Genomic DNA, 26288 nt, shown 5'->3' on the forward strand with positions numbered 1-26288 from the left:
GACCCCAAAATAAATCACTTTCCAGTGTGTATCAATACAAGAATTGACAAAAGTATTCTCTATGCTGTATTTATCAGATAATCCTGAACCTATGGCACACACAAAGCTTTTAATACAATTTAACTCTAACTCTGAAAAAAAAGTATGTGCACATGTACCTTTCATTTGTTTTTTGGGGGGGGGAGTATTTTTATTTCCAGTGTGTTATAAATGAAGTCTCAACTCAATCTGAATGTAGTAAAATTTATAAAAGAAATATTCATAAAAAGCTATAAAAGGTATAAAAGGTATAAAATGCAAGTAAACAGTGCTGGGTGTGAGGGGAGTCTACGCTCCACCAACATGCACACACAAACATCAAACATTCTAAATATATACAACATTGCTTTACATACTAAACGCGAGTATGCCTATACATATGTAAAATCAGAAAAGGTAACAAACAATCCTTTAAGTTCCATGACTTAACAGTCTCCATTTTCCATTCCTTTTCTTGATTACATACAAGTCTCCGTTTTCCATTCCTTTTGAGCAATATGTCTTGTTTTAAGTTGTGAACCAACTCGGTCTTCAGGCCTTATGTATCCTGTTCTTCCCGGATCGAAGAAAAGCATATCCATCTCCTTTTCAAGGCCAATAGGCCTGGGTCAAAAGGCATGTCCAGGTCAGCAGGGGGTGTAACAGCAAAAGCTTTCGATGACTGTAGCAGCAGAGGGGCCCATGGCGTAGCAGTCGGATCAGTAAAGGAGCCCACAGATCCTTCACTGTCTGGCAAACCACACATTTGTGATTGTGGCCCCACAGGGCTCTTTAAGGCCTCAGAGATTGCTCGCCAGGTGCCGAGCAATCCCACTGCAACCTTGTCATTTTTAGTTGCAGAGTCCCACACCTTGACCTCAGTTTGGTCCCATATTTCAGGCTCATAAACTGTCCGATTGTTAATAAGGAGAATAAGCTGTAAAGTTACCAGGACAGTCTTTGTTCCTAAGGACGTATGATTCCCCATAATGCGCAACTGCTTACCAGCGAGGGGCAGTTGTGTGCGCAGGTCCGCTTCTGTCAGCTTGAGCTTCTCTCCAGCTCCAGTGCGCCTATTTCCAGCGACTTTCTGTACGAGCTTCTCTGAGCAGTTTGTCTGTCAAAGTGCCTGTTCCTGTCGTGGTCTCCATTCTGCCAGCCTGTTCCTTTTCATTCCTTCTTTCTGCTTCTTTATTGATGACATAACTTCATCTCATCGTGTTGCCTTCCTTTTTTTTTTTAATCTTGAGTGCAGGCTCCCCTCTTATACCCTTCTTTCCACAGCAAACACCCAGAAACTTCCATGCCTTAATGGCTGGAGAACAAGCAACCTGAGACTGCATGGAGTCTCCTGAATCACCCTTCTTTGTTCCCTCTAAACTCTTTTATATTCCTGATGGCCTCATCGTTAAGAGCCTGATTTTATCTCAACCACGGGGCTTTCCAACCCCCATGGCCACATTCCCAAATCTCCCCCTTCTTTATTAATATCAACCATTTTCTCGACACGAATTACCACTCCATATATAAAAAGTGTAAGCAAATTAATTACGTCTCACTTTTTATTTATTTATTTATTTATTTATTTATTTATTTATTTATTTATAATCTTGCACTTTAATGCAATGAGAAAAAGTTACTTTATCCTAGGGATGCCCTGGCAGCAGTGGAGCTCTGCGGAGTTGGAAGCGGCCCCTCTCTGCTAGCACAGACAGGCAACACCGCCGGGGGCTGCAACACTGAGCTCCTCCATCCCACGGTGCCTCCGCTGCTCCTTGCATGTCTGCCCTTTCTTCATCAGCTATTGTATGGATTCATAAGGGACAGTTTCTTCTCTTTCCCTAATAAAAGCAGATTGCATCCTCTGATAGACTGATTTCCTTGTGTAAAAATATAATTAATTATTTCTTCCCCTCTTAATGGTATTATCATTGATATTCTGCAGAATTATATGAATATATCTCTGCATGCAGACTTCAAATCTGAGACGTTGTGAACTATTTAAGTTCAGCTCCTTCATCTCCTTGCCATCATCTATAGGAGGCAAAGACAGATTCCTCTCAGGTAAGTCACCCTCCTGCCCAAGAGATACATTTGGCTCCTGCATGAAGCTCACCAAAACCAGTGGGGATGTGGGACTGTAGTTTCACTGGTGGGGATCTATGGCATACCTTGAAGTGTGCTAAATCAAACCTAAATGGGTTTTGATTTAAAGATCAAAGCCGAAATTTCCTTAAGTGGTATATTCTTTATTGCAGCGCTGGATGCACAGGGGATCTTTCTACCTATCGTGCATGTCTGAAGTAACAAACTATCTCATATTTATACAGCAACACAATGAATATTCTATTAACGCCTATACATATTAATTACCTAAACCCGCCTACTCTCGCTTCGTATGCTAATTAGCTTATCAGTCCTTGCGTAAAGCCTTCCAAGAATTGTGGGCCTGGCCTTCGGGATGTGGGCAATGGTCTTTGGGAGGAAGACCGTAGGTATTCCTCGTGATGTACTTTTCACCCTTTGCTTAAAAAATGCCAGGTAGGATGAATCAGTTGTTTTCCAAGCTGAGTTGGCTTTCGGCCTAACTGAGGGTCGGCAGATAACAGGATATCTCATTTAACAAGACATAACAGAAGGTTGACTCAAGTTATCTCAAGTCTCAGCCTGACTGAGGGTCGACAGATAACGGGATGTTTCAATTAACAAGATGCTTCAACATAACAAAAGGTCGACAGATAACAAGATGTCATCTATTTTGTTCTCATTAATGTTTAACCACAAGATTTATTCTATTCTAAAGTGAGTCTATACAATATCAGTTTTCCAGTGAAAATGGAGGCATGTAGTTTTAGAGTCTGCTGAGGGACTGAAACTCTAGCTCTCTAACTCCCAGACTATATCCTATATTAATGCCCTGGGCTCCCTCGGTGCTAACATGCTCCCACCCTTCCCAAACACCTCCAGCACACGAAAAATCAAGTTTAGAGAACGCCTGATTTTCATTTCATAGTAAATAAGTAAATAAATAAATAAACACACACATTTGGACTATAATGGTAGGACAGTTTCCTTAAAAAGATTATTTGAAGTGTGGGAATATAAATGTGTGGGAATATAAATTCTGCCCTATCTGGGCAGAAGGGATGAGATACCACAATTTAAAACAAGAGAGTTTTCTTAAGAACTGTATTCTGGGGTTGTCCTCTTCTTTGTCATCTCTCAGGACCTGTGGGTTGTCGGCTCAAACCCCACCTTTGGAATTCCCCATTCACCACCATCACCCAGGAAACCGGGTCCTGATTCGGACCTGGAAAGAGTCAACTCCGGCCTGAATGGGAAGGACAATTACTAACCACTGAAACAGACGTAAGAACTGCGGAAAAAGGTTGGACTCACTATACTCGAGTGAAGGCATCCGTCGACCCTAGTACCTGGGAAGCTGTTCCTACAGAAGACTTGTTGGAAGTTGAAATCAAAGAGAAAAATCTCATAGTGGACTCTGAGCAGGATAAAAGCTTACAATTGTAAACTAACCTTTTATTTTCACAGGTAACTAACGAGTGTGATTTGTGATTGAAAGAAAGGACAGACCTATAGCGAATTGCAGTGCTCCCACTGGGGGGTTGTTATAGTAGTAGTGTACATCTTATTATTTGTATTGATAATTATTTGGAAACCTAAGGTTTAAAAATAATGACAGGGAAAAATCGATTACTAATTTTGTTTTTAGTGATTCTAGGCCTCAGAGAAGGCCTCGGTCAATTGGCAACTTGGAAAAGGCATGACCAGATAATAGCAAAAACGGGATACCCCATCAAAATATGGGTGACTGTGACAGAGGGTTATGTACTACAATCCGTCATGTTTGATGCTTGTGAGGTGTTAGCTTGTGGAGATTTAAATGTCCAACGACAATTGAGCAGAGAGAACAAATAACTGGGAGAGACCCAACAGCCAGATTGAGAATAGCTGTATGGAAACAATCCTCTATTGCCATCAGAGAAAGGGAGAAACTCAAGGAGAAAACAGGAGAGAAAACAGGAGGCCCTCTGAAATATGGCAGTTCAAACATTTAAGATTCAAACAGGGTATGGGGATGTGAATGCCTGTATAGAATGGGTCAAATATACCGTCCAGAGTCTCAACCATAGCAATTGCTATGCTTGTGCCTCGGGATGACCGATTGCCCAGATAGTGCCCTTCCCATGGGGGTGGACCGAAGACTCCCAAGGGATGCGATGTATGATTGCATTGTACCAAGAAAAGACTGCCTGGGGAAGTGAAGCCTCTACGTCTCTCTCTTTGCTCTTCCCTTCCTTGCATGATAGCAATATCAGAGCTCCCCCTGTATTCTCTACAGCTATAGGTAACCATACAGCTTGCCTCTCACGGCAGGGTGTGAGTGCTACCTGGCATCTGGGAGAATTTGCCTTGTGCTACCAAGGACTTGATGGGAAACTGCTCAAGACTTGAGATCCCCAGGGCAGATCTCTGGTGGTATGGTGGAGGGAAGATCTTATGGTCCACCCTACCATCTAATTGGGGAGGCACTTGTGCGCTTGTTCGTTTAGCTATACCCTTTACCCTGGCATTTGAAAGAAAAACATCACAAATACCCAGAAGAAGTAAAAGAGGCTTAGGAATATCATTTGATGATAGAGTATACGTAGATTCTATTGGGGTACCTAGAGGAGTTCCGGATGAACATAAAGCCAGAAATCAAATTGCTGCAGGGTTTGAGTCACTGTTCTGGTGGGTAACAATCAATAAAAATGTGGATTGGATTAATTATATCTATTGTAATCAGCAGAGATTCATTAATTATACCAGGGATGCGATGAGAGGAATCTCTGAACAACTAGATGCCACCAGCAAAATGGCTTGGGAAAACAGAACATCATTAGATATGATGCTCACGGAGGAAGGAGGTGTGTGTGTGTGTGTGTGTGTGATACTGAGTAACCATTGTTGCACTCTTATACCCAGCAATACTGCCCCAGATGGCTCAGTAACTAGAGCATTGCAAGGGCTTACCACCCTTGCCAGTGAATTGGCAGAAAAAGTAGCCATATTTACATCCTTAATCGTAGTTGTAGGAGTTTTGACAGCCATTGGTTGCTGCATTATCCCCCGTGTGTCGTGGTTCCGCTCGAGTGGGCAGCCGAGCTCCACCACAGCCGTTCTCTCACTCCCCCTCCTCAAAGAGGAATGGGGAGAAAATATGTGAAAAGGGCTCAAAGGTTGAGATAAGGACGAGAAAATCACTCAGTAATTATTGTAACGGGCAAAACAGACTCGGCATAAGGAGATAGTAAGATTTATTGCTCATTACTAACAAGCTAGAGAAGTGAGAAACAAAGGAAAGAAACCAAAAGCACCTTCCCCCCCATCCACCCTCTTCCATCTCCTCCCTCTGAGTGGAGCAGGGGAACAGGGAAATGGGGGTTATGGTCAGTCTACAGCGCTTCTTCTCTGCCACTCCTTCTCGGTCACTCTCGTCCCTTGTGCTGTGGGGTCCCACCCACGGGATGCAGTCCTTGATGAACTGATCCAGCGTGGGCTTCCCACAGGCAGCAGCTCTTCCAGAGCTCTGGAAGACCTTCCAGACCTGCTCCAGATATGGGTCCGTACCACGGGGTCCATCCCTCAGGAGAAAACTGCTCCAACCTGGCTCCCCTACGGGCAGCAGTTCCTGCCAGGTTACCTGCTCCTGCATGGTCTCCTCTCCAAGGGCTACAGGTCCAGCCCGGAATCTGCTCCAGCAGGGGTCTTCCACAGGCGGCAGCCTCCATCGGTGCAGGGCCACCTGCTCCACCGTGGTCTCCTCCATGGGCTGCAGCGTGGAACCCTGCTCCACTGTGGTACTCCATGGGCTGCAGGGGGACATCCTGCTTCACCATGGTCCTCACCACAGGCCGCAGGGGACTTCTGCTCCGGCGCCTGGAGCACCTCTCCCCTCCTTCTACACTGACCTTGGCGCCTGCAAGGCTGTTTTCTCACTCCTCTCACTCTCCCAGCTGCTGTGTGGCACAGCGGTTTTTTCCCTGTCTTAAATATGCTCTCACAGAGGCGCAAAACAACATCGCTGATTGGCTCAGCTCTGGAAAACAATGGAGCCCTTACCAAACATGGGGCAGCTTCTAGATCCTTCTCACAGAAACCACCCCTATGGCCCCTTGCTACCAAAACCTTGCCACGTAACCCCACTACACCGTGTAAGAGGACTAGTACAGTGGTTAACTGAAACCGCACTATTGAGACAAATGACCATGGAGCCACCACCTTACTCAGATAAGGTGATAATGAGGAAATGGAAAGCAAAGAAAGCAAAGAAGAAGAAGAAATCTACCAAATTGCACCTTAGAGAGAGTTTTTGCAAAAATCAACAGTTTATAAAAAAAGGAAAAGGGGGGAATTGTGGGAATATAAATGTTGTTTTTGCAGAGTTACATTGTTTAGAAGGAAGGAATGTGGTACTGAGATATGCTTACAGTGATAAGAAAGCTTAAGCAGGCGACCTTGTAAAATGCAGACAACCAGACTCCTTAGGACAATTAGGTGAAAATCATGGTGTTAAGTCAAGTCAGATAAGTGAAGAAACATTACCACTTCAAACAGTAAAAATGGCAAAAGGAAATTGAAATTTGACAGGCCGGCTACTGAAGGCCATGCATTGTTTGTGAAGCATCAGATAGATTGTGAACCTGGATTACCCACTCAGTGGGGAAACAGGGGAGGGTCCTGTCATCAAAAAGTATATAAACTATGTTTTGGAACTAGTAGGCGCGTTCTCCTGCTTGTGGGCGCGAATAAATTACTACTTCACTGAGATCCTCGCCTGAGCCTAAGTTATTGGCTACAGAGCGTTTCTTACAGAAGTATTCATTTAGGGCTTCTGATTGCATTCGTTTAGGGCTTGTGATGTTGCAGAAAGGGCCTGCTAGAAATTAGCAGTTTGACCTGGTGTTTGGAGAACAAGAGTGACAACTTATTGGAAGTTCTCAAGAAATCATTTATATTTCACACTCCAGCAGGCAGTAGACTTGAAATTGTCTGTTAGCATAACAAAGACTCTGAGCCTGTGAACTTCAGAAACCTTTCGACCTCTTAGCTGCTGGCATGAATACCCCCCAACCGTGACTATAGAGATCTTCCAAAGCTTCCCTGTTCGTGGCTTAATTGTTAATCAGGGTAATTTAATACGGTTTTCTATATGCCTCATCTTTTATTTAGCAAGGTATTAAAAGATTTCGCTCCCTCCCAAAAGAAAAGTTCTCCTTTATTCAAGTGCAATTGGAACGGCTGCAGAGCCCCTCTTCCCCACCCTGCTCCCCCTCCCCCAGCCTGGAGGGCGCTGCTCTGAGCTGCGCCGCGCAGAGCGGGAGCGACGTTGCACGGGGGGCGGGAAACGACCCGTGCCTAGCACCCATCCTCCTGGCCCAGCCTCCAAGCTGCTACGACGTAGCACCCCCCAACCCCGATCCTCCCGACACTCCTTTTAACCCTCTGACCTGACCCCTTATGAGACATTATAGCCTAGGAGACAGAGCCTGCCCCTGTGCGCAGGGTGAAGTGGTGCATCCGCCACACCCTGGCACCCCTCGACAACCCCAGAGTAGCTCAGGGAGAGATACCAACTGGGACGGTGATCCCAATATTAAACCTTCACTTGTGTTATTTTTTTTTTTCCATATTTATATGTCTTCATTTAGTACTCATGATTCTCTGTAGGCAACATCTAAATTTTAACATTGTAGCGTGTGAGCTGTGTGTTAACCTGTTCCTTCCAATGCATTTCTGTACAGAGCTGGGAGGATCTCTTTCTACACCTCACCACTACCCTCCTGTTACTTGAGGTTTCCTCTCATGTCCTTTCCATCGCTCAAACTGCACAAGTTGCCAGAACCAAAGTTTCTGCAGTGAAAACTTAAGGAATGAGAAGCACTAGTGTGTCGGGGAGGATTTGGTTTTTGTTTTTAATATATGTCTGGTATTTGGGTTACTGACATACTTTAGACTTCTGTTTGCTATTTGTGAGAACTGCTAAACTATGGGGAAGAATTCTACCTTATATGCTTACAACACCAGTAAAATGGTCATACAAAGATACACTCTGGATACTGCAATGGCTTTTTCCATTGACTTGAATTGCAGTATATGTGGACTCTCAATATGTAATATAAATAGCTATCATTCTGCTTTGAGAGTCACACTCTTTAGTTAGCCAGGATAATTTTTATTTAAAATGTCTAAAAACATGACTCACTCCTATTTATATTTAAAGGTCTTGAAATTGTTCTTCAAAGTAAAAGACAAAAGAACAAAAAAGATAAAGCATAACTGTAAATATGGTCAAATTACAAACATAGTTTTTGTATTTTGCTTTCCTAAAATACAAATTTTACACGTAATTTGCACATTTTGACTTCTATGTTTGTTTCTCTGGACATCAATGAAACAAACAATACTCTTAATTCCTTTTCTCTTCTTTAAAGCTCCAAATTTGTAGTTGATTTCCTTGATAAAGTGTTCATGGAATATTACAGATTTTCCACAGATTTTTAGATTTTTTTTAAAGTTTTATTTGATATGGGTTTAAGCTTCTAGTAGTTATCAAATATATTTTGAACTATCAAAAAAAATCAAATAAATAAAATAGCCTTTTGACAGAAATTCAAGAAGTAGCCTCTGGTTCCTTTTAATTCTGAGAAGGTAAAATGGCAGCATTTTTTCCTTTGATTTTTGAACATTATTACTTTTTTTTTTTTTTTCCCTTTTTTCCATTAGATTTTTTTCCTTCACCAGAATTCATGATTCATAGTTATCATTACACTTTCACATCTTTGAGTTTATGTTAAAAATTTTTGAGTGGTTAAAAAACATTCCTGAAGCCAGACTTTCCTGTGAAAAACAAACATCCCACAAACTAAATACACCCCACGAAATTTTTGTATAAGAATAGTTCTAAAACATAAAAGTAAGCAAACTATGCTTTTGCACAAAATATGTATGTGTGTACATATGTATACACACATTTACAGAAAACTGTAGTGGGATTAGGTGGCAAGGTTTTGGTAGCAGGGGGCTGCAGGGGTGGCCTCTGTGAGAAGAGTCCAGAAGCTGCTGCCCCTAGGGGACCTCTACAAGAAGGACATCGAGGTGCTTGAGCGGGTCCAGAGAAGGGCGACGAAGCTGGTGAGGGGCCTGGAGAACAAGTCCTACGAGGAGCGGCTGAGGGAGCTGGGCTTGTTCAGCCTGGAGAAGAGGAGGCTCAGGGGCGACCTTATCGCTCTCTACAGGTACCTCAAAGGAGGCTGTAGAGAGGTGGGGGTTGGCCTGTTCTCCCACGTGCCTGGTGACAGGACGAGGGGGAATGGGCTTAAGTTGCACCAGGGGAGTTTTAGGTTGGATGTTAGGAAGAACTTCTTTACCGAAAGGGTTGTTAGACATTGGAACAGGCTGCCCAGGGAAGTGGTGGAGTCACCATCCCTGGAGGTCTTTAAAAGACGTTTAGATGTAGAGCTTAGGGATATGGTTTAGTGGGGCCTGTTAGCGTTAGGTCAGAGGTTGGACTCGATGATCTTGAGGTCTCTTCCAACCTAGAAATTCTGTGATTCTGTGATTCTGTGATCTTCAAGGAGAATCTGCCCGTCTGGAATCAGGGCTTCCTCAGTTGCTACCTCACCTTTTGCTGCTTCTTTTGCCTCTCTGTCCGCCAGATCGTTTCCTTCCTCCAATTCTGAGCTCACCTTCTGGTGTGCCTTAATATGCATGATTGCTACCTTTTCAGGCAGATGAACTGCTTCCAATAATCGTAGTATTTCTTTTGCATATTTGATGTTTTTCCTTTGCAAGTTCAACAGTCCTCTTTCTTTCCAGATAGCTCCGTGTGCATGTACAACCCCAAATGCATATCTTGAGTCCGTATAGATATTTATTTTCTTTCCTTTTGCCATTTCTAAGGCACGGGTCAGAGCAATTACCTCAGCCTTTTGTGCAGAGGTATCTGTTGGCAAATCTCCAGATTCTATTACCTCTTTGCAAGTGGTAAATGCATACCCAGCATGTCGTTTTCCGCTGATGACGTAGCTGCTCCCATCAATGAACCATGTTTCCACATCATCAAAAGGAGTGTCCTTCAGATCTGGGTGGCTGGAGTAGGTAGCTTCGATGGTCTCCAGGCAGTCGTGATGTACTGGCTCCACTTGGTTGCCGCTGAGGAAAGAAGTTGGGTTGACAATGTTAGTTACCACTATTTCTACATCATCTTCCTTTACCATGATAGCTTGGTATTTCAGGAACCTTTGTGGGGAAAGCCACTGACTGCCTTTCACTTCCAGCACTGTGGACACTGTGTGAGACACTAGCACAGTTATTTTCTGGCCCAAGGTGAACTTGCATGCTTCCTGGATATTTAGTACCACTGCTGCAACAGCTCTGAGGCATTCAGGCCATCCCTTGGTGGCGGCATCCAGCTGCTTAGAAAAATAAGCAACTGCCCTTCAATATGGGCCCAGGTCCCGTGCTAGTATTCCCAGGGCAATCCCCTGTTTCTCATGGGAGAAAAGGAAGAATAGTTTATTTGCATCTGGAAGTCCCAGAGCTGGAGATGACATGAGAGCCTTCTTTAGTTGGTCCTAAGCTCGTGTGGCCTCTTTTGTCCATTGGAGGTCCCTGTTCCCGTTTGCAATGAGCACATACAGCGGTTTTACAAGCGATGTGTAATTATAGATCCACAGTCTGCACCACCCCGTCTATTGCTGCGTAGTGCTGGCACAGCATCAGGACTCCTTCCAAGCCCCCAAGAGCCAGCAGGCTGGGGGTGGGCAAGTGATGGGGAGGGGACATTGCTGGGGCAGCTGACCTAAACCAACCAAAGGGATATTCCATAACACCTGATGTCACACTCAGCAATAAAAGGGGGGGCTCTCGTGGGGGAGGGGGCTGTTCCTCCTGAACAACCACTACGCGTTTGAGGCCCTGCTTCCCAGGACGTGGCCGAACACCGCTCGCTGATGGGAAGTAGAGAATAATTTTTCCTCTCTCTGTGCTTCCGCGCGGACTGATTTTTTCTTTTGTTTCTGTTTTTCCTCCCCATTCCCTTTCCCTTTAATTAAACCTTTCTCATCTCAAACCTCGAGTTCTCTGTGTTGTATTTTCTCCCCCTTCCTCTTTGAGGAGAGGGGAAGTGAGAGCGTGGTTGTGGTGGAGCTCGGCTGCCCACCTGAGTAAAACCACCACAGCCTCATCCAGTAACACTTCCAAATTCCTGCTCTCTGTGTGGCTTTTTTTTTCTGAAGCTTACGTCTAATGTCCCCTGTAGACTGGCCCCAAAACAAGGAGACTAGCTGCTGTATTCCTACCTCTGACCCAGGGTCCAGTGAGGTATTATGATACATCACATCCCTCAATCGATCCAGGAATTCAGATGGGGACTCGGAGGGACCTTGTTTAACTCTATATAATGCAGACCAATTTATGGCCTTGGGAATGGCTTTCTCCATTCCCTTTGAGACCCATTCCTGATATGCCTGTAATCTTTCCATTTCTGCAGTTCTATTTGGGTTCCATTTTGGATCCTGGAGAGGAAAATATTCCTTAATATCTCCTCCAGTGATCTTATAATGGTCCTCAGTCAATTCCCCTGCATTTTTCAAAATTAGTTGCTTCTCTGTTTCAGTCATATATTCCAATAATAGTTGTATGTCCTTCCATTCGGGGTTATGCTGTTTCACAATGAATTGAAAATGTTTAGCTATACTTATAGGATCATTCTGGTAATCCTTTGCAACCCTCTTCCATTCTCCCAAATCAGTGGTGGAAAAAGGTATTTTGATCAACACTGTCCCACCATCGGGCACTACTGCCTCTCACAGAGGCGCCTGCAGTGGCATCGGGGTGGATTTCTTTCTAGTACGGGAGGACACAGGACTATCAAGGGGGATGGGTACTCCATCAGAGTCTGCATCCTGTTCCTGGAGTTGAGGAGGAGGCTTAAACAGATCTATTGGATCCTGCTCTGAGAGTTGATGAACTTTTTCTACTTTAGTACACCTCTGCCCAATGCTACATGCTGAACAACAGCATCTCAGTCTACCCCCACGTTCCCTATTATTTCCTTGTTCAAGCGCAAGTACCATAGGTTTCTATGGTGGTACCATTCCACAGTTCCTTTGCCATTCCGGATGATTCCAGAGAGTGAAAAACATATCTGCATATGACACTTCGTCCCATTTTCCTTCCCTTCTTAAGAACAGCATCAATTGTAAAAGGGTATTATAGTCTATTGTGCCTCTGAGGGGCCACTTAACCCCACTTATATAGTAGCCACCACTGATCACAGTATTTGATAAGGGTTTTCTTACTTTCTGTACCTCCAGTCCCAACAATGTCTTTCCAATGAGCAAGGACACAGCCTAAGGGACTCTTTTTCAAAATACCTCCTTGAGTATTTCCCATTTTACAACTTCTTCTATTGATTTTCGTTACTCTGTTACTAGGTTCTCACGCAGATCCACAACACAAGCACACAATCACGCAAAGAGGCCTCTAGCACTTCTCATTCACACTTTTATCTTAGGCATGCACTAATTCTTACCCTTCAGTTGGCATCTTTTCAGCAGCTGCAAGTGTTATCCAAGTCACCTGATTGCAATTGTCAGAGGCCCGTTTACCCTTCTCCTGTTCCTTATACAATCATTAGCAGGTCCGTCTTGGCCCCCAATACTGAGATGGAATGGTAACCTCAAATTTACCTTATACTCCTTAACCGTACAGGGTACTCTCCTCCCTCTGTCTCTGTGCTGTACGCTAGACATCTCTGCGTGATTTACCAGCTACCCAATATGGGGCCCCTTCTCTAAATGAAACACATACCGCTTCTCCGCAGTCCAGCAGGTCGTTGTCTGCCCCTGCAGTGAGCAGCCAAGGAGCGGAGTTCCTCCAGGGAGCTGTGCCCAGTGCACACTCTTCAGCACGGCCAGTCCTGTGGGCAGGCAGAGAGTGTTCTGCCTGGCTCACCAAAATGATTCACGGAATAACTCTACAACTCAAAAGCAAATGAGTTATAAAGTAGGTATGTGGTTTATTTCGGTCCCAGGCGCATGTGGGATAACTCTCAAAGGCATATGCAACAATTCGCTCACTCACGTTCTCTTTTATCCCCCAAAATATTACATATGCATTAAGTTTCATAACACATCTATGTATATTAATTTCCTAGCCCCATCTAGCCCCGCTTCGTATGCTAATTATCTTATCAGGCCTTCTGCGCTTGCATAGTACTCTCTGGTGGTCATCCGGGTGGTCATCAGGATGAAGTAAGACGTCTTCATCAGAGTTGAACTTTTCACTTTGTCTCCTTGCATATGCTTTCTGAGCCCTTGGTCACAATTTAAACCATAAGGTTGGTTTGATGCGATTCTTGGGGTCCCAGGGTCTCCTGTTATCTTGAGGCCTTGCAAGTACATACATCCTGTCTTCTGCAAGCACAGCTGTGGTGGTTTTACCATGCTGGGCAGCTAAACCCCACAACCGCTCTCTCACTCCCCCTCCTTTAGATGAGGAGGGGGAGAAGTAAAGCAAAGAACAACTCACGGGTTGAGATAAGGATAATTTAATTAAAGGGAAATAATTATAATAATTAAATAAAGACTACCATGAACTAAACAATTTAACTAAGGGGAAGTAAAAGGGAAAAGGGGAAAAAGGGAGGAAAACAAACAAAATAAATGAAAGCTATATGGAAGTGCAGAGGAAAGAAATTACTCTCTACTTCCCACAAATGAGCGATGATTGACCACGTCCTTGAAGCAAGGCCTCAACGCACGCAGCCGGTGTTCGAGAGGAGGACCGACGTCTTCTCAACGAGAGCCCACCCCTCCCCTCTTCTTCCTGTTTCCACCTTTTATTGCTGAGTGTGACACCACATGGTATGGAATATCCCTTTGATTGGTTTAGGTCAGCTGCCCTAGTGATGTTTCTCTCCTCACTTTTTGCCCACCCCCTAGGAGGGTTAGAGAAAGGCCCAATGCTGTGCCACTGCTGCTCAGCAGTAGACACAACACTGGTGTGATAACACTGCTGTTCCAGCTACAAGTACAGAGTACGGCACTGAATGGGCTGCTGCCGGGAAAATTAACATTCCAGCCAGACCCAGTACAACAGCACAAGCACAGTACATCACAAACATAGCACATATTAAGCAATGAGTGTTGTCTACATATCCATTCTTAATCAATTGTCCTCTAATTTCTAACCCCATGTCTCACCATGCTGGAGCAGTTCGGAAAGGACTGCATCACATGGGAGGGACCCATGTGATCACAGGGGAAGAGAGTGACCATGAAAGACAGGCGGAGACAAAGTGCTATAGATTGACTGCAATCCCCATTCCCTGTTCCCCTGTGATTCTCGGGGGGAGGAGGTGGAAGAGGATGGATGGGGGAAAGTGGTTTTAGCTTGTTTTCTCTGTTTCTCTACATTGTTAGAAATAAGCAATAAATTTTATTAATCTCCTTACTCTGAGTCTTTTTTTGCCCTTCGCAATAATTGTTGAGTGATCTTCCTGTCCTTATCTCAACCCTTGAGCCCTTTTCATTGTATTTTCTCCCCCTTTCCCTTTGTGGCAGGGGGGAGTGAGAGAGCAGCTGTAGTGGAGCTCGGCTGCCCCGTGGAGTAAAACCACCACAATAACCATTCTATAATTAATTTAGTTCACTAGAATTATCGCTTGTAGTCACTGGTGGATGCATAATCTTGTCTGTGGCTCTGTATTTTTTGGAGGGGTAGTTGAGTGATTCTGAAGTAGTTGGTGATTCTGAAGGGAGTGTTTTATACAAGACATGTAGATGAGGGTAGAAATTGTTCTCTCTTTTCATATGCCCTACCTTTTCCCAAAGGAGAACTTTGGGAATTTTTTCACTCATTTTACCCATCCCTATCTTTTTTTTTTCTTTTTTTTTTTTATTGTAAACTCTTTTGGGGAAATAGTTATTTTTATATTTTGTTTATTCACGATTAGACAGGGGCATTGCTAATAATAGACTTTTTTTGTTTACATGTTTATTTTCAAAATTTACTTGCTTCCTGTCAAGGATCTCTTTGCCATGGTTGGTCTGCACTTTCTAGACTACCCTCTTCTTAAGCATGCCAGTCTTTGGAAATATGCTATATGGAACCATCCTGTACTTGATACTGCTGTTTATAAAGTAGCACGTGACATCAGCTATTACGGTTTTATAATCAAGAATCATATGCTCTTCTGGTCTGTAGTTTGAAAAATCTAATAATTGCTAATACATATAATAGATCATACTGCGGAATCACCACTGTGTATTCATGGCCTGAGTTATTTATAGATAAAATGATTTACATGTTTGTGAACTATCTTTTGTGGGCACAATATTATTAAAGATTTTAAGTCATTTAAGTTTATTTTCTTGTTTTCCACAACATGTTTTGATCTCCTAAAGGAAATAACTTATTCTCTCCATCTTTTTCCTTAAGGTAAAATGTTCACTTTTGACTAGATTTATTTGAGAGTAATGTAGTTTGTCAACTTACTTGTTTGGAACTAGGACTGAATTTCTGTTTGGAGAGCATATGCCAAAATCACTTTTGTTTTTTTGTTCTACTGTGGTGAAAGAAATTCAGGAGATTTTTATCTAAAACTCCTACTTCCAATACTGATTATCTGAGGACAGGGTCTGATCATCGTCACACTAACATAAAGTTGGTTTATTTCTATTAAAGTCAATAGTATTTTATCTGGCTAAAAATGGTGCAAGTAAAATAAAATTCATGTGTACATTTACATTAGACATTCTGAGTTAAATGGTTGCAATGCAAGCTGATCATACTCAGTAAGTCAGATCTGAATTTGGCCCTCTGTGTTTACTTCTTGCACTGAGTTGAGCTCAGTTTTTTTTATGTAAACAGTTCCATATCTAACATAATGGAGAACTATTAATTAATTAATTTAATATTTTTTCTAATGAGAAATACCAATGATACACAGAATTCTATTGGGGAAAAAGTGTTTCTAAATAATTTAGTTGAAGAGGTACCCCATCATCCTGACTCCAGATGTTGGCAGTTCTTTAGGAAAATGGCTAGCTCATTGCTATGCCAAGGAATGAACTTCCACAGCTACCTTCTGGCCGCAGTCACATCCTGTATTGCCTCCAGAACAGAGGAAAGGGAAATCCCATTCCAGATTAGACTAGAACAAGCCAAGGTGGAACCTAGAAACCAGGCCATGAGGCTAGTTGCAAGCAGAGGGTAGAAACCCTGTCCTTCCAGGAGCCAGCAGCTGCCTGACAGGCATGCTAGAACCATTGTGTCGTGGTTTAACCCGGCTGGCAGCTAAACACCACACAGCCGTTCGCTCACCCTCCCCCCTCCCTCTCTGGGATGGGGGAGAGAAATGGAAAGTGAAGCCCGTGAGTTGAGATAAAGACAGTTTAATAAGACAGGAAAATAATAATAACAAAATAATAATAACAATAATAATAATAATAATACAATGGTGATTGCTCACCAATAATAATACAATGCAATTGCTCACCACCCGCTGACCGATGCCCAGCCTAACCCCGAGCAGTCCGGCCCCCTCCCCCCGGCTAGCCACCCCTATATATTGTTTAGCATGACGTCAGATGGTATGGAATACCCCTTTGGCTAGTTTGGGTCACCTGTCCTGGGTCTGTCCCCTCCCAGCTCTTACTGCACCCCCAGCCTGCCTGTTGGCAGGACAGAGCAGAAGGCTGAGGTGTCCTTGGCTTGGTATAAGCACTGCTCTGCAACAATTAAAACTTCGGGGTGTTATCAGCACTCTTCTCATCCTAAGCCAAAACACAGCATTCCACCAGCTACTAGGAAGAAAATTAATTCTGTTCTAACTGAAACCAGGACATCTATCCACCCCTTATTCCATACCATTTATGTCATGCTCAGGTTACACTCTTTTCCATACATACTAATTAGTCACCTATAGTAGTCATGGTAGTGATAACATACAGTATAATATACTAATTAACATGGTACAATTCAGTTCATGGGCTATTCTCACCCAGTATTAAATCTCCTTGAGGTACACACCGGACCTCTCCGTTCTTTTGCATCACCCACCAAGTGTATCCAGGTCCCTGAGCGAAAACAATTCCACGAATAGGTTTGCCTTTTCCTGAGGCAGGAGTAGCCCAGACTGTTTTACCCAGCATATTTCTTACATGCACTACAGGAACTTTATCCCCATCTACAGTACGTAACAGGTTTGATTGGGCAGGTCCAGCTCAGTTGGCAGATCCCCTAGTATTGACTAACCAGGTGGCCTTTCCCAAATCCCTATCCCAATTTTTGAATGTCCCAGCGCCCATTGCTTTCAATGTAGTCTTTAACAGTCCTTTGTATCGTTCAACTTTCCCGGAGGCTGGTGCATGATAGGGGATGTGATACACCCACTCAATACCATATTCTTTGGCCCAAGTGTCTATAAGGTTGTTTCGGAAATGAGTTCCTGTGGAGGAATGGTTAAGTGAAATAGGACACGTGGATGTTGGGCAGTTAAGAGGCAATGGGCTAGTAAAGTACCGTACTCAACTCACATGAGTATGGCACGTACGCAGCTGGCTGAGAGCCAATCAGGCTCAAGGACACGATGCCCTTGAGCGATTGGGAAAGTCCCTAAGGCGGGACGGTGGCTAAAAGAAGGAGGAACTACCTGAAAAGAGCGGGAAGTGTTAGCCAATACTGAGCTTAGTTTTGCAATACGTATGAGTTGATTATGTTCGAACTAGATAAAAGGCGACTGAGCTATCCATTAAAGTTGAAGTTCACTGTTCACTCATATTGAGCGTCTGTGTCTTCCTTCCGTCGACAACAAGTCCCATTGTCTGACTCTATTCTTTCTGGGGTGCCATGTCGCCATAGGACTTGCTTTTCAAGGCCCAGGATAGTGTTCCAGGCGGTGGCATGAGGCACAGGGTATGTTTCCAGCCATCCGGTGGTTGCTTCCATCATTGTAAGTACGTGGCGCTTGCCATTGCGAGTTTGAGGGAGTGTGATGTAATCAATCTGCCAGGCCTCTCCATATTTATATTTCAGCCATCGTCCTCCATACCAAAGAGGCTTTGACCATTTGGCTTGCTTGATTGCAGCACATGTTTCACAGTCATGAATAACCTGTGCTACAGCGTCCATGGTCAGGTCTACTTCTCGATCACAAGCCCATCTGTATGTTGCATCTCTACCTTGATGGCCTGAGGTGTCATGGGCCCATCGGGCTATAAATAATTCACCTTTATGCTGCCAATCCAGGTCTACCTGAGCTACTTCAATCTTAGCAGCCTGATCCACCTGCTGGTTGTTTTGATGTTCTTCAGTAGCCCGATTCTTGGGCACATGAGCATCTACGTGGCGTACTTTCACAGCCAGGTTCTCCACCCGAGCAGCGATATCTTGCCACAATGCAGCAGCCCAGATGGGTTTGCCCCTGCGCTGCCAGTTGTTTTGCTTCCATTGCTGTAACCATCCCCACAGGGCATTTGTTACCATCCATGAATCAGTGTAGAGATAGAGAACTGGCCATTTTTCTTGTTCAGCAATGTCTAAAGCCAACTGAATGGCCTTCACTTCTGCAAACTGACTCGATTCACCTTCTCCCTCAGCAACTTCTGCAACTCGTCATGTAGGACTCCATACAGCAGCCTTCCATCTCCGATGCTTCCCCACAATACGACAGGACCCATCAGTGAACAGGGCATATTTCTTTTCATTCTCTGGTAACTGGTTGTACAGTGGGGCTTCTTCAGCACGACCCACCTCCTCCTCTGATGATATCCCAAAGTATTTGCCTTCTGGCCAGTCCATAATCACTTCCAATATTCCTGGGCGACTGGGGTTTCCTATTCGAGCCCGCTGAGTGATCAGTGCAACCCACTTGCTCCACGTAGCATCAGTTGCATGATGCGTAGAAGAGACCCTTCCCTTGAACATCCAGCCTAGTACTGGCAATCGGGGTGCTAGGAGGAGCTGCGCTTCAGTACCAACCACCTAAGAAGCAGATCGAACTCCTTCATATGCTGCCAATATCTCCTTTTCAGTTGGAGTATAGCGGGCCTCAGATCCTCTGTATCCCCGACTCCAAAACCCCAGGGGCCGACCTTGAGTTTCCCCAGGTTCTTTCTGCCAGAGGCTCCAGGTGGGGCCGTTCTCCCCGGCTGCAGTGTAGAGCACATTCTTTACATCTGGTCCTGTTCAAACTGGCCCAAGGGCTACTGCATGGACTATTTCCTGCTTGATTTGTTCAAAGGCTTGTCGTTGTTCAGGGCCCCATTCAAACTCATTCTTCTTACGGGTTACTTGGTAGAGCGGGTTTACAATCAGACTGTAATTTGGGATGTGCATTCTCCAAAACCCCACAACACCTAGGAAAGTCTGTGTTTCTTTTTTGTTAGTTGGTGGAGACATAGCTGTTATTTTGTTGATCACATCCATTGGGATTTGATGACGTCCATCTTGCCATTTTATTCCTAAAAACTGGATCTCTCATGCAAGTCCTTTGACTTTATTTTGTTTTATGGCAAAACCGGCTTTCAGAAGGATTTGGACTATTTTCTTTCTTTTCTCGAAAACTTCCTCTGCTGTGTCACCCCACACAATAATGTCATCGATGTACTGCAGGTGTTCAGGAGCTTCCCCCTGCTCCAGCGCAGACTGGATCAGTCCATGGCAAATGGTAGGGCTGTGTTTCCACCCCTGGGGCAGCCGATTCCAAGTATATTGGACTCCCCTCCAAGTGAAAGCAAATTGTGGCCGGCACTCTGCTGCTAGAGGGATGGAGAAAAATGCATTAGCGATATCAATTGTGGCGTACCACTTGGCTGCCTTTGATTCTGGTTTGTACTGGAGTTCTAGCATGTGCAGCATTGCAGCACTCAGTGGTGGCGTGACTTTGTTCAGGCCAGGATAGTCCACTGTTAGTCTCCACTCACCATTAGACTTTTGCACTGGCCATATGGGACTATTGAAAGGTGAATGAGTCTTGCTGATCACTCCTTGGCTCTCCAATTGACGAATTAGCTTATGGATGGGAATCAGGGAGTCTCGGTTGGTGCGATATTGCCTCCAGTGCACAGTTGTGGTAGCAAATGGCATTTGCTGTTCTTCAACCCTCAGCAACCCCACAACAGAGGGGTCCTCTGAGAGACCGGGCAAGGTAGACAATTGTTTAATGTCCTCTGTCTCTAAGGCAGCTATGCCAATAGCCCACCGGAACCCTTTTGGGTCCTTGAAATATCCTCTCCTGAGACAGTCTATGCCAAGGATACACGGAGCATCCGGGCCAGTCACAATACGGTGTTTTTGCCACGCATTCCCAGTCAGACTCACTTTAGCCTCCAACACAGTAAACTGCTGAGATCCCCCTGTCACTCCATAAATACAGATGGGCTCTGGCCCTTTATAGCTCAATGGCATTACAGTACGTTGTGCACCAGTGTCTACTAAAGCCTTATACTTCTGTGCGTCTGACGTGCCAGGCCATCGAATCCACACAGTCCAATAAACTCTATTATCCATTTCCTCCCCCTGGCTGGAGGCAGGGCCTCCCTAATCCTGGTCAGAATCTTCTTCATTTCTGTGTTTGAAGGACTGTCTGCTGGAAGTTGGAGCAGCAAACTTTTCAGAGAATCCCTTTTTCTTGATTGTTTTCTTTTGCAACTCACGTACCCGTGCCTCTAGGGTCGCGGTAGATTTTCCATCCCATTTTCTCATGTCCTCTCCATGGTCTCGTAAATAAAACCACAGGGTGGCACGGGGTGAGTACCCACCATATCGTCTTCCTTATGTGGATGAACGCCTTCCCCGATAGCTGAGACACTGCTTTGTACAGGTGGGGAGGAAAATAATCTCTCTTCAAGTTGGTGAACCTTTTCAGAAAGTTTCTCCCAAGTGTTCTCTTTTGGTCGGTGGGCACTGGTTGGTTCAGGTGGGGAGGAAGATAGATTCTCTTCAAGTTGGTGGAACTCTTCAGAAAGTTTCTCCACAGCTAAGACTTAAGCCTGTAAGGAAGAGGAGAGACTTTCTTCGTACTGCCGGAATGTTTAGCCACTTCATCCACTGTGTGCTCTTCATCATCTTTCCAGGCAACTATTGCCAATGAGCTGGCATATGATGATGGTGCACTCCGTACAAACTTCCGCCACATGGGTCGTGTACACCTGACTTCATCTGGATCTGTGGATGTTTGTCCGAGGTCTGGGTCTTCATAAATCACCTCCCGTACGGCTAATTCCCTCAGGTACTGGATTCCCTTCTCCATAGTGGTCCACTTGCCTGGTAGACATACAAGTTCTTCCTTGAAGGGATACCTTTCCCTCACAGGTGACAGGAGATGCCTCCAGAGGCTGTGAGATCGTGCTCCATCTGCAATTGCTTTGTCAATGCCTGCGTCTCTAGCAAGGGATCCCAGCCGCCTGGCTTCCCTGCCGTCTAATTCCACACAATTGGCTCCAGTGTCCCAGCACCGGAGCAGCCAGCTGACAAGCTGATCACCTATACAACGACCAAAATCTTTTCGCACATCTCGTAGCTCACGCTCGTTTAGGCTTCGGGTAGTTACTGTTGATTTTTCGGCATCCTCATCTTCCTCCTCCTGAACCCCTGATGGCCCAACATCGTCTTCTCTATACCTAGATTTGGCAGAAGACTCTCTGCATTCTAAATGACCTGAATCTCTATACCATTTTTTCACCTTGTCTACAGGGGCAACTTGCACTGCTACAGCTTGTTTCTCTGACCCAGCTACAGGGTCTGCCACAGAGGTTGGAATACCCTCTGCAGGGGCAACTTGCACTGCTACAGCTTGTTTCTCTGACCCAGCCACAGTAGCTGGAGCGGCTGCAGGAGCTGGAACTGGAGCAGCTGCAGGAACTGGAGGGGCTGCAGGAACTGGAGCGGCTGTACAGTCCATTGTAGGGGTCGCCATGGCCGTTGGATCTGTCACAGGACTTGGAGTGGCCACAGGGTCTGTCACTAAGTTGATAGCAGTATCAATGGCAGCTCGATAGGCATGAGCCAGGCCCCAGGACATTACAGTGATTTGTGTCACTTTGGAACTGCCAGAGTCATGACACCTTTTTTTCAAGAATTCTCCCAGTTTTTTAGGATTTTGCAGTTGTTCAGGGGTGAATTTCCAAAACACTGGAGGTGCCCACTGCTCTAGATGCCTGCCCATATCCTCCCATACTCCCTGCCACTCACAACTATACTGCCTCCAGGCAGATGTCTGGTTAAGATTCCTAAGTAGTTGTTTAACTTTAAGCAAAACCTGAAGCACATTCAGGAGGCATAACAATAAGAACATGCTGGTCTGAGTATCCCAAGGATATTCAATATCTTGGAGAGATATTGTAGCAAGCTCGGAGGGTAAGAGGGTGGTGAAGGAGAAAGGGAGAGTGATCGAGTAAGAAAAAACATCTTCCCCTTTCCCCTCCACAGATTGGCTCCCTGATGAAAAAAGGCAACAGGTATAATTGCTAATAGTTTCCGAGATACGGTTTCCAAAGTATAGAGTCGACGACAGTGCTGAATACAAATACCAAGATAGAGTCATGACCAGAAATTTCATTGTCTCATAAGCCACTGTCACAACACACAGTACCATAACGATCTTAAACCAGCGCCTGGAGAGGATAAACAACATGACAGAGAGCACATATGGAAAATAATGTGCTATAATACTCAATTTGGAAAACAGGCACAGCAGAGTTGAAATTAAAGCAATCAGCATTATGACAAGTAACTAATAAGCAGGTCTAATACTTATACCAATTTTAGTTTAACACACTCTGGTCAGATCTGCCGTTATCTCAACCTTTCGGGCCCCACGTTGGGCGCCAAAACATCTGTCGTGGTTTAACCCGGCCGGCAGCTAAACACCACACAGCCCTTCGCTCACCCTCCCCCCTCCCTCTCTGGGATGGGGGAGAGAAATGGAAAGTGAAGCCCGTGAGTTGAGATAAAGACAGTTTAATAAGACAGGAAAATAATACTAACAATAATAATAATAACAATTATAATAATAACAATAACAATGATGATAATAGTACTACTAATAATAATGTGTACAAACAAGTGATGCACAATGCAATTGCTCACCACCCGCTGACCGATGCCCAGCCTAACCCCGAGCAGTCCGGCCCCCTCCCCCCGGCTAGCCACCCCTATATATTGTTTAGCATGACGTCAGATGGTATGGAATACCCCTTTGGCTAGTTTGGGTCACCTGTCCTGGGTCTGTCCCCTCCCAGCTCTTACTGCACCCCCAGCCTGCCCGTTGGCAGGACAGAGGAAGAAGCTGAGATGTCCTTGGATTGGTGTAAGCACTGCTCTGCAACAATTAAAACATCGGGGTGTTATCAGCACTCTTCTCATCCTAAGCCAAAACACAGCATTCTACCAGCTACTAGGAAGAAAATTCTGTTCTAACTGAAACCAGGACATAAAATAATTAGGTATAACTGTCTCCACCACTGTTTGCTTTGTGTTTTTTTTGGTAATTTCCAGTCCAACAGATGTTTTATTGAAAATCTGGGCAAAGTCCAACAGGCTTTAGATGTGACGGAAACACTTGGCTGTTCCACACTGGATTTTATGTTGAGGACAGGCATGGTAAGTACCTGTATGGTAACTACATCCGCCAGTTCCCTCAGAACCCACAGATGTATCTCATCAGGTCCCATGGACTTGTGCACCTTCAGGTTCCTTAGCTGGTCTTGAACCTGATCTTCTCCTACACGGGGAGTTTCATCAATCTTCCTGTCCCTGCCTTTGCCTTCTGGGCAGAGTCATTCAGAAGTCTAAAATAGGTGCTGTGAATAGTCTGTTCCCTACACACCCACTGGAACTTGGGTGGAATTTTGGCCACCTGAAATTGTTCCATATTTTCCTTGGTAGTGTCAGGGCTCTGTGTGCAATAGCAGACCTTAATCATCCTGACTGGGACATCTCATGTATTTGGCATCAAAGAATACCCACTAGGTAAAGAAGCTTGTTATTGTGGATGGGAATCTGAGATAAAGTCAGGGCTGACTTTGTGATGTGAAGTTCATTTAAAACTCTTGGGCTTCTCTATAGGTGAATAGATCCCGGTAAATGCGGAACAAAAATTTGCAAGATTAGTGCCTATATCAGTAAGAGAATAGAACATATTTTCTGTGTGAAGGGAACAATGGAAACAGTGACATCATTTACCAGTACTACTCACATCATCTACCTGGACTTGTGCAAAGCATTTGACACTGTCAAATGTCAAATAAGAAGTCTCTTGCATATTCACATTAGGTATCCGAAGAATCATTATCATAGGTTCCCGCCCCTATTCGCATGCACACTAGAGTCCTTGGGTGGTCATCCAGCGTACTCTGGTGGTCTTTTGATGAAGACCAGAACTCTTCCTCGCTGCTAAAATTTTGACTATTCCTCTCATTTACAGACTCCATCAGTCCAAGCCAGTTCTTGCTGGTTCTATTATCTGTGCGTATGAAGTCTTTTCTTCCCTTATCTTTTAGGGTCATCCCATCCTCGTACTCCCTGCCTCAGTCCTGTCCTTGTGATTGATATACAGCATACTCCCTACCTCAGTCCTGTCCTTGTGGTTGATATACAGCATACTCCCTGTGTCAGCTAAAACCTGGAAAATCGACATGCTTTCCTTTGCTCCCTGTCTCAAGTCCCCCCTTTTCTTTTTCCTAAGCATTTTTTTTTTTTTTTGGTATATAACACCATTCCCTTTGAGGGTCTTGGTGAAGTACTTGCCATTTTTAATGTTCTTCCTCAACTTGTGCTTTTTCTGTTCCTTACATGAGTTTCCATTTTGCTTATACATCCACATGAAACACTACAACATACAACATATTAATAATCCTAACGTGATAATTATAATGACTGCAATAAAGAGTTGCTTTATCCATGTAAAATTAGGTATATAGAAAGTAAGTTTTTCCCAAGGTTGTGAAAATACCCAAGAAGTATCATCCCTCATTATTTGGTGTACAATTCTGGTTTGTTTCCATGTTTCACAGAATCACAGAACTGAAGAGTTTGGAAGGGACCTCGAAAGATCATCGGGTCCAACCCCCCTGCCAAAGCAGGTTCCCTAGACCAGGCTGTCCAGGTAGGCGTCCAGACAGGCCTTGAATATCTCCAGAGAAGGAGACTCCACAACCTCCCTGGGCAGCCTGTTCCAATGATCCGTCACCCTCACCGTGAAGAAATTCTTTCGCATGTCAGTGCAGAACTTCCTGTGCTCAGTTTTTTGACGATTACTCCTTGTCCTGTCCCTGCAAACCACTGAAAAGAGGTTGGCCAAATCCCTCTGTCCCCCACACCTCAGGTATTTATATACACTGAGGAGATCACCCCCCCGTCTTCTTTTCTCCAGGCTGAACAGACCCAGGTCTCTCAGCCTTTCCTCATAAGGAAGATGCTCCAGGCCCCGTATCATCTTTGTGGCCTTCCGCTGGACTCTTTCCAGGAGATCCCTGTCTTTCTTGTACCGGGGAGCCCAGAAGTGGACACAGTACTCCAGGCGAGGCCTGACCAGGGCAGAGTAGAGGGGGAGGATCACCTCCCTCGACCTGCTGGCTACGCTCCTTTTAATGCATGCCAGGATCCCATTGGCCCTCTTGGCCACCAGGGCACACTGCTGGCTCATGGTCAACCTGTCGTCCACCAGGACCCCTGTCGTGGTTTAACCTGGCCGGCAGCTAAACACCACACAGCCCTTCGCTCACCCTCCCCCCTCCCTCTCTGGGACGGGGGAGAGAAATGGAAAGTGAAGCCCGTGAGTTGAGACAACCACTACGCGTTTTGAGGCCCTGCTTCCCAGGACGTGGCCGAACACCGCTCGTTGATGGGAAGTAGAGAATTTTTTTTTTTCCCTCTCTCTGTGCTTCCGCGCAGACTTATTGTTTCTTCTGTTTCTTTTTCTCCCCATTCCCTTTCCCTTTAATTAAACCTTTCTCATTTCAAACCTCGGGCTCTCTGTGTTGTATTTTCTCCCCCTTCCTCTTTGAGGAGAGGGGGAGTGAGAGAGCGGTTGTGGTGGAGCTCGGCTGCCCACCCAAGTAAAATCACCATATATTCCCTCATCAAGGTCGTCGATGAAGATGTTGAACAAGACCAGACCCAGCACCGACCCCTGGGGAACACCACTAGTCACAGGTCTCCAGCCAGACTTTGCCGCTGATCACTACCCTCTGAGC

This window comes from Aythya marila (genome assembly GCF_965140915.1).
Source record: "Aythya marila genome assembly, chromosome: W".
Classification (NCBI taxonomy): Eukaryota; Metazoa; Chordata; class Aves; order Anseriformes; family Anatidae; genus Aythya; species Aythya marila.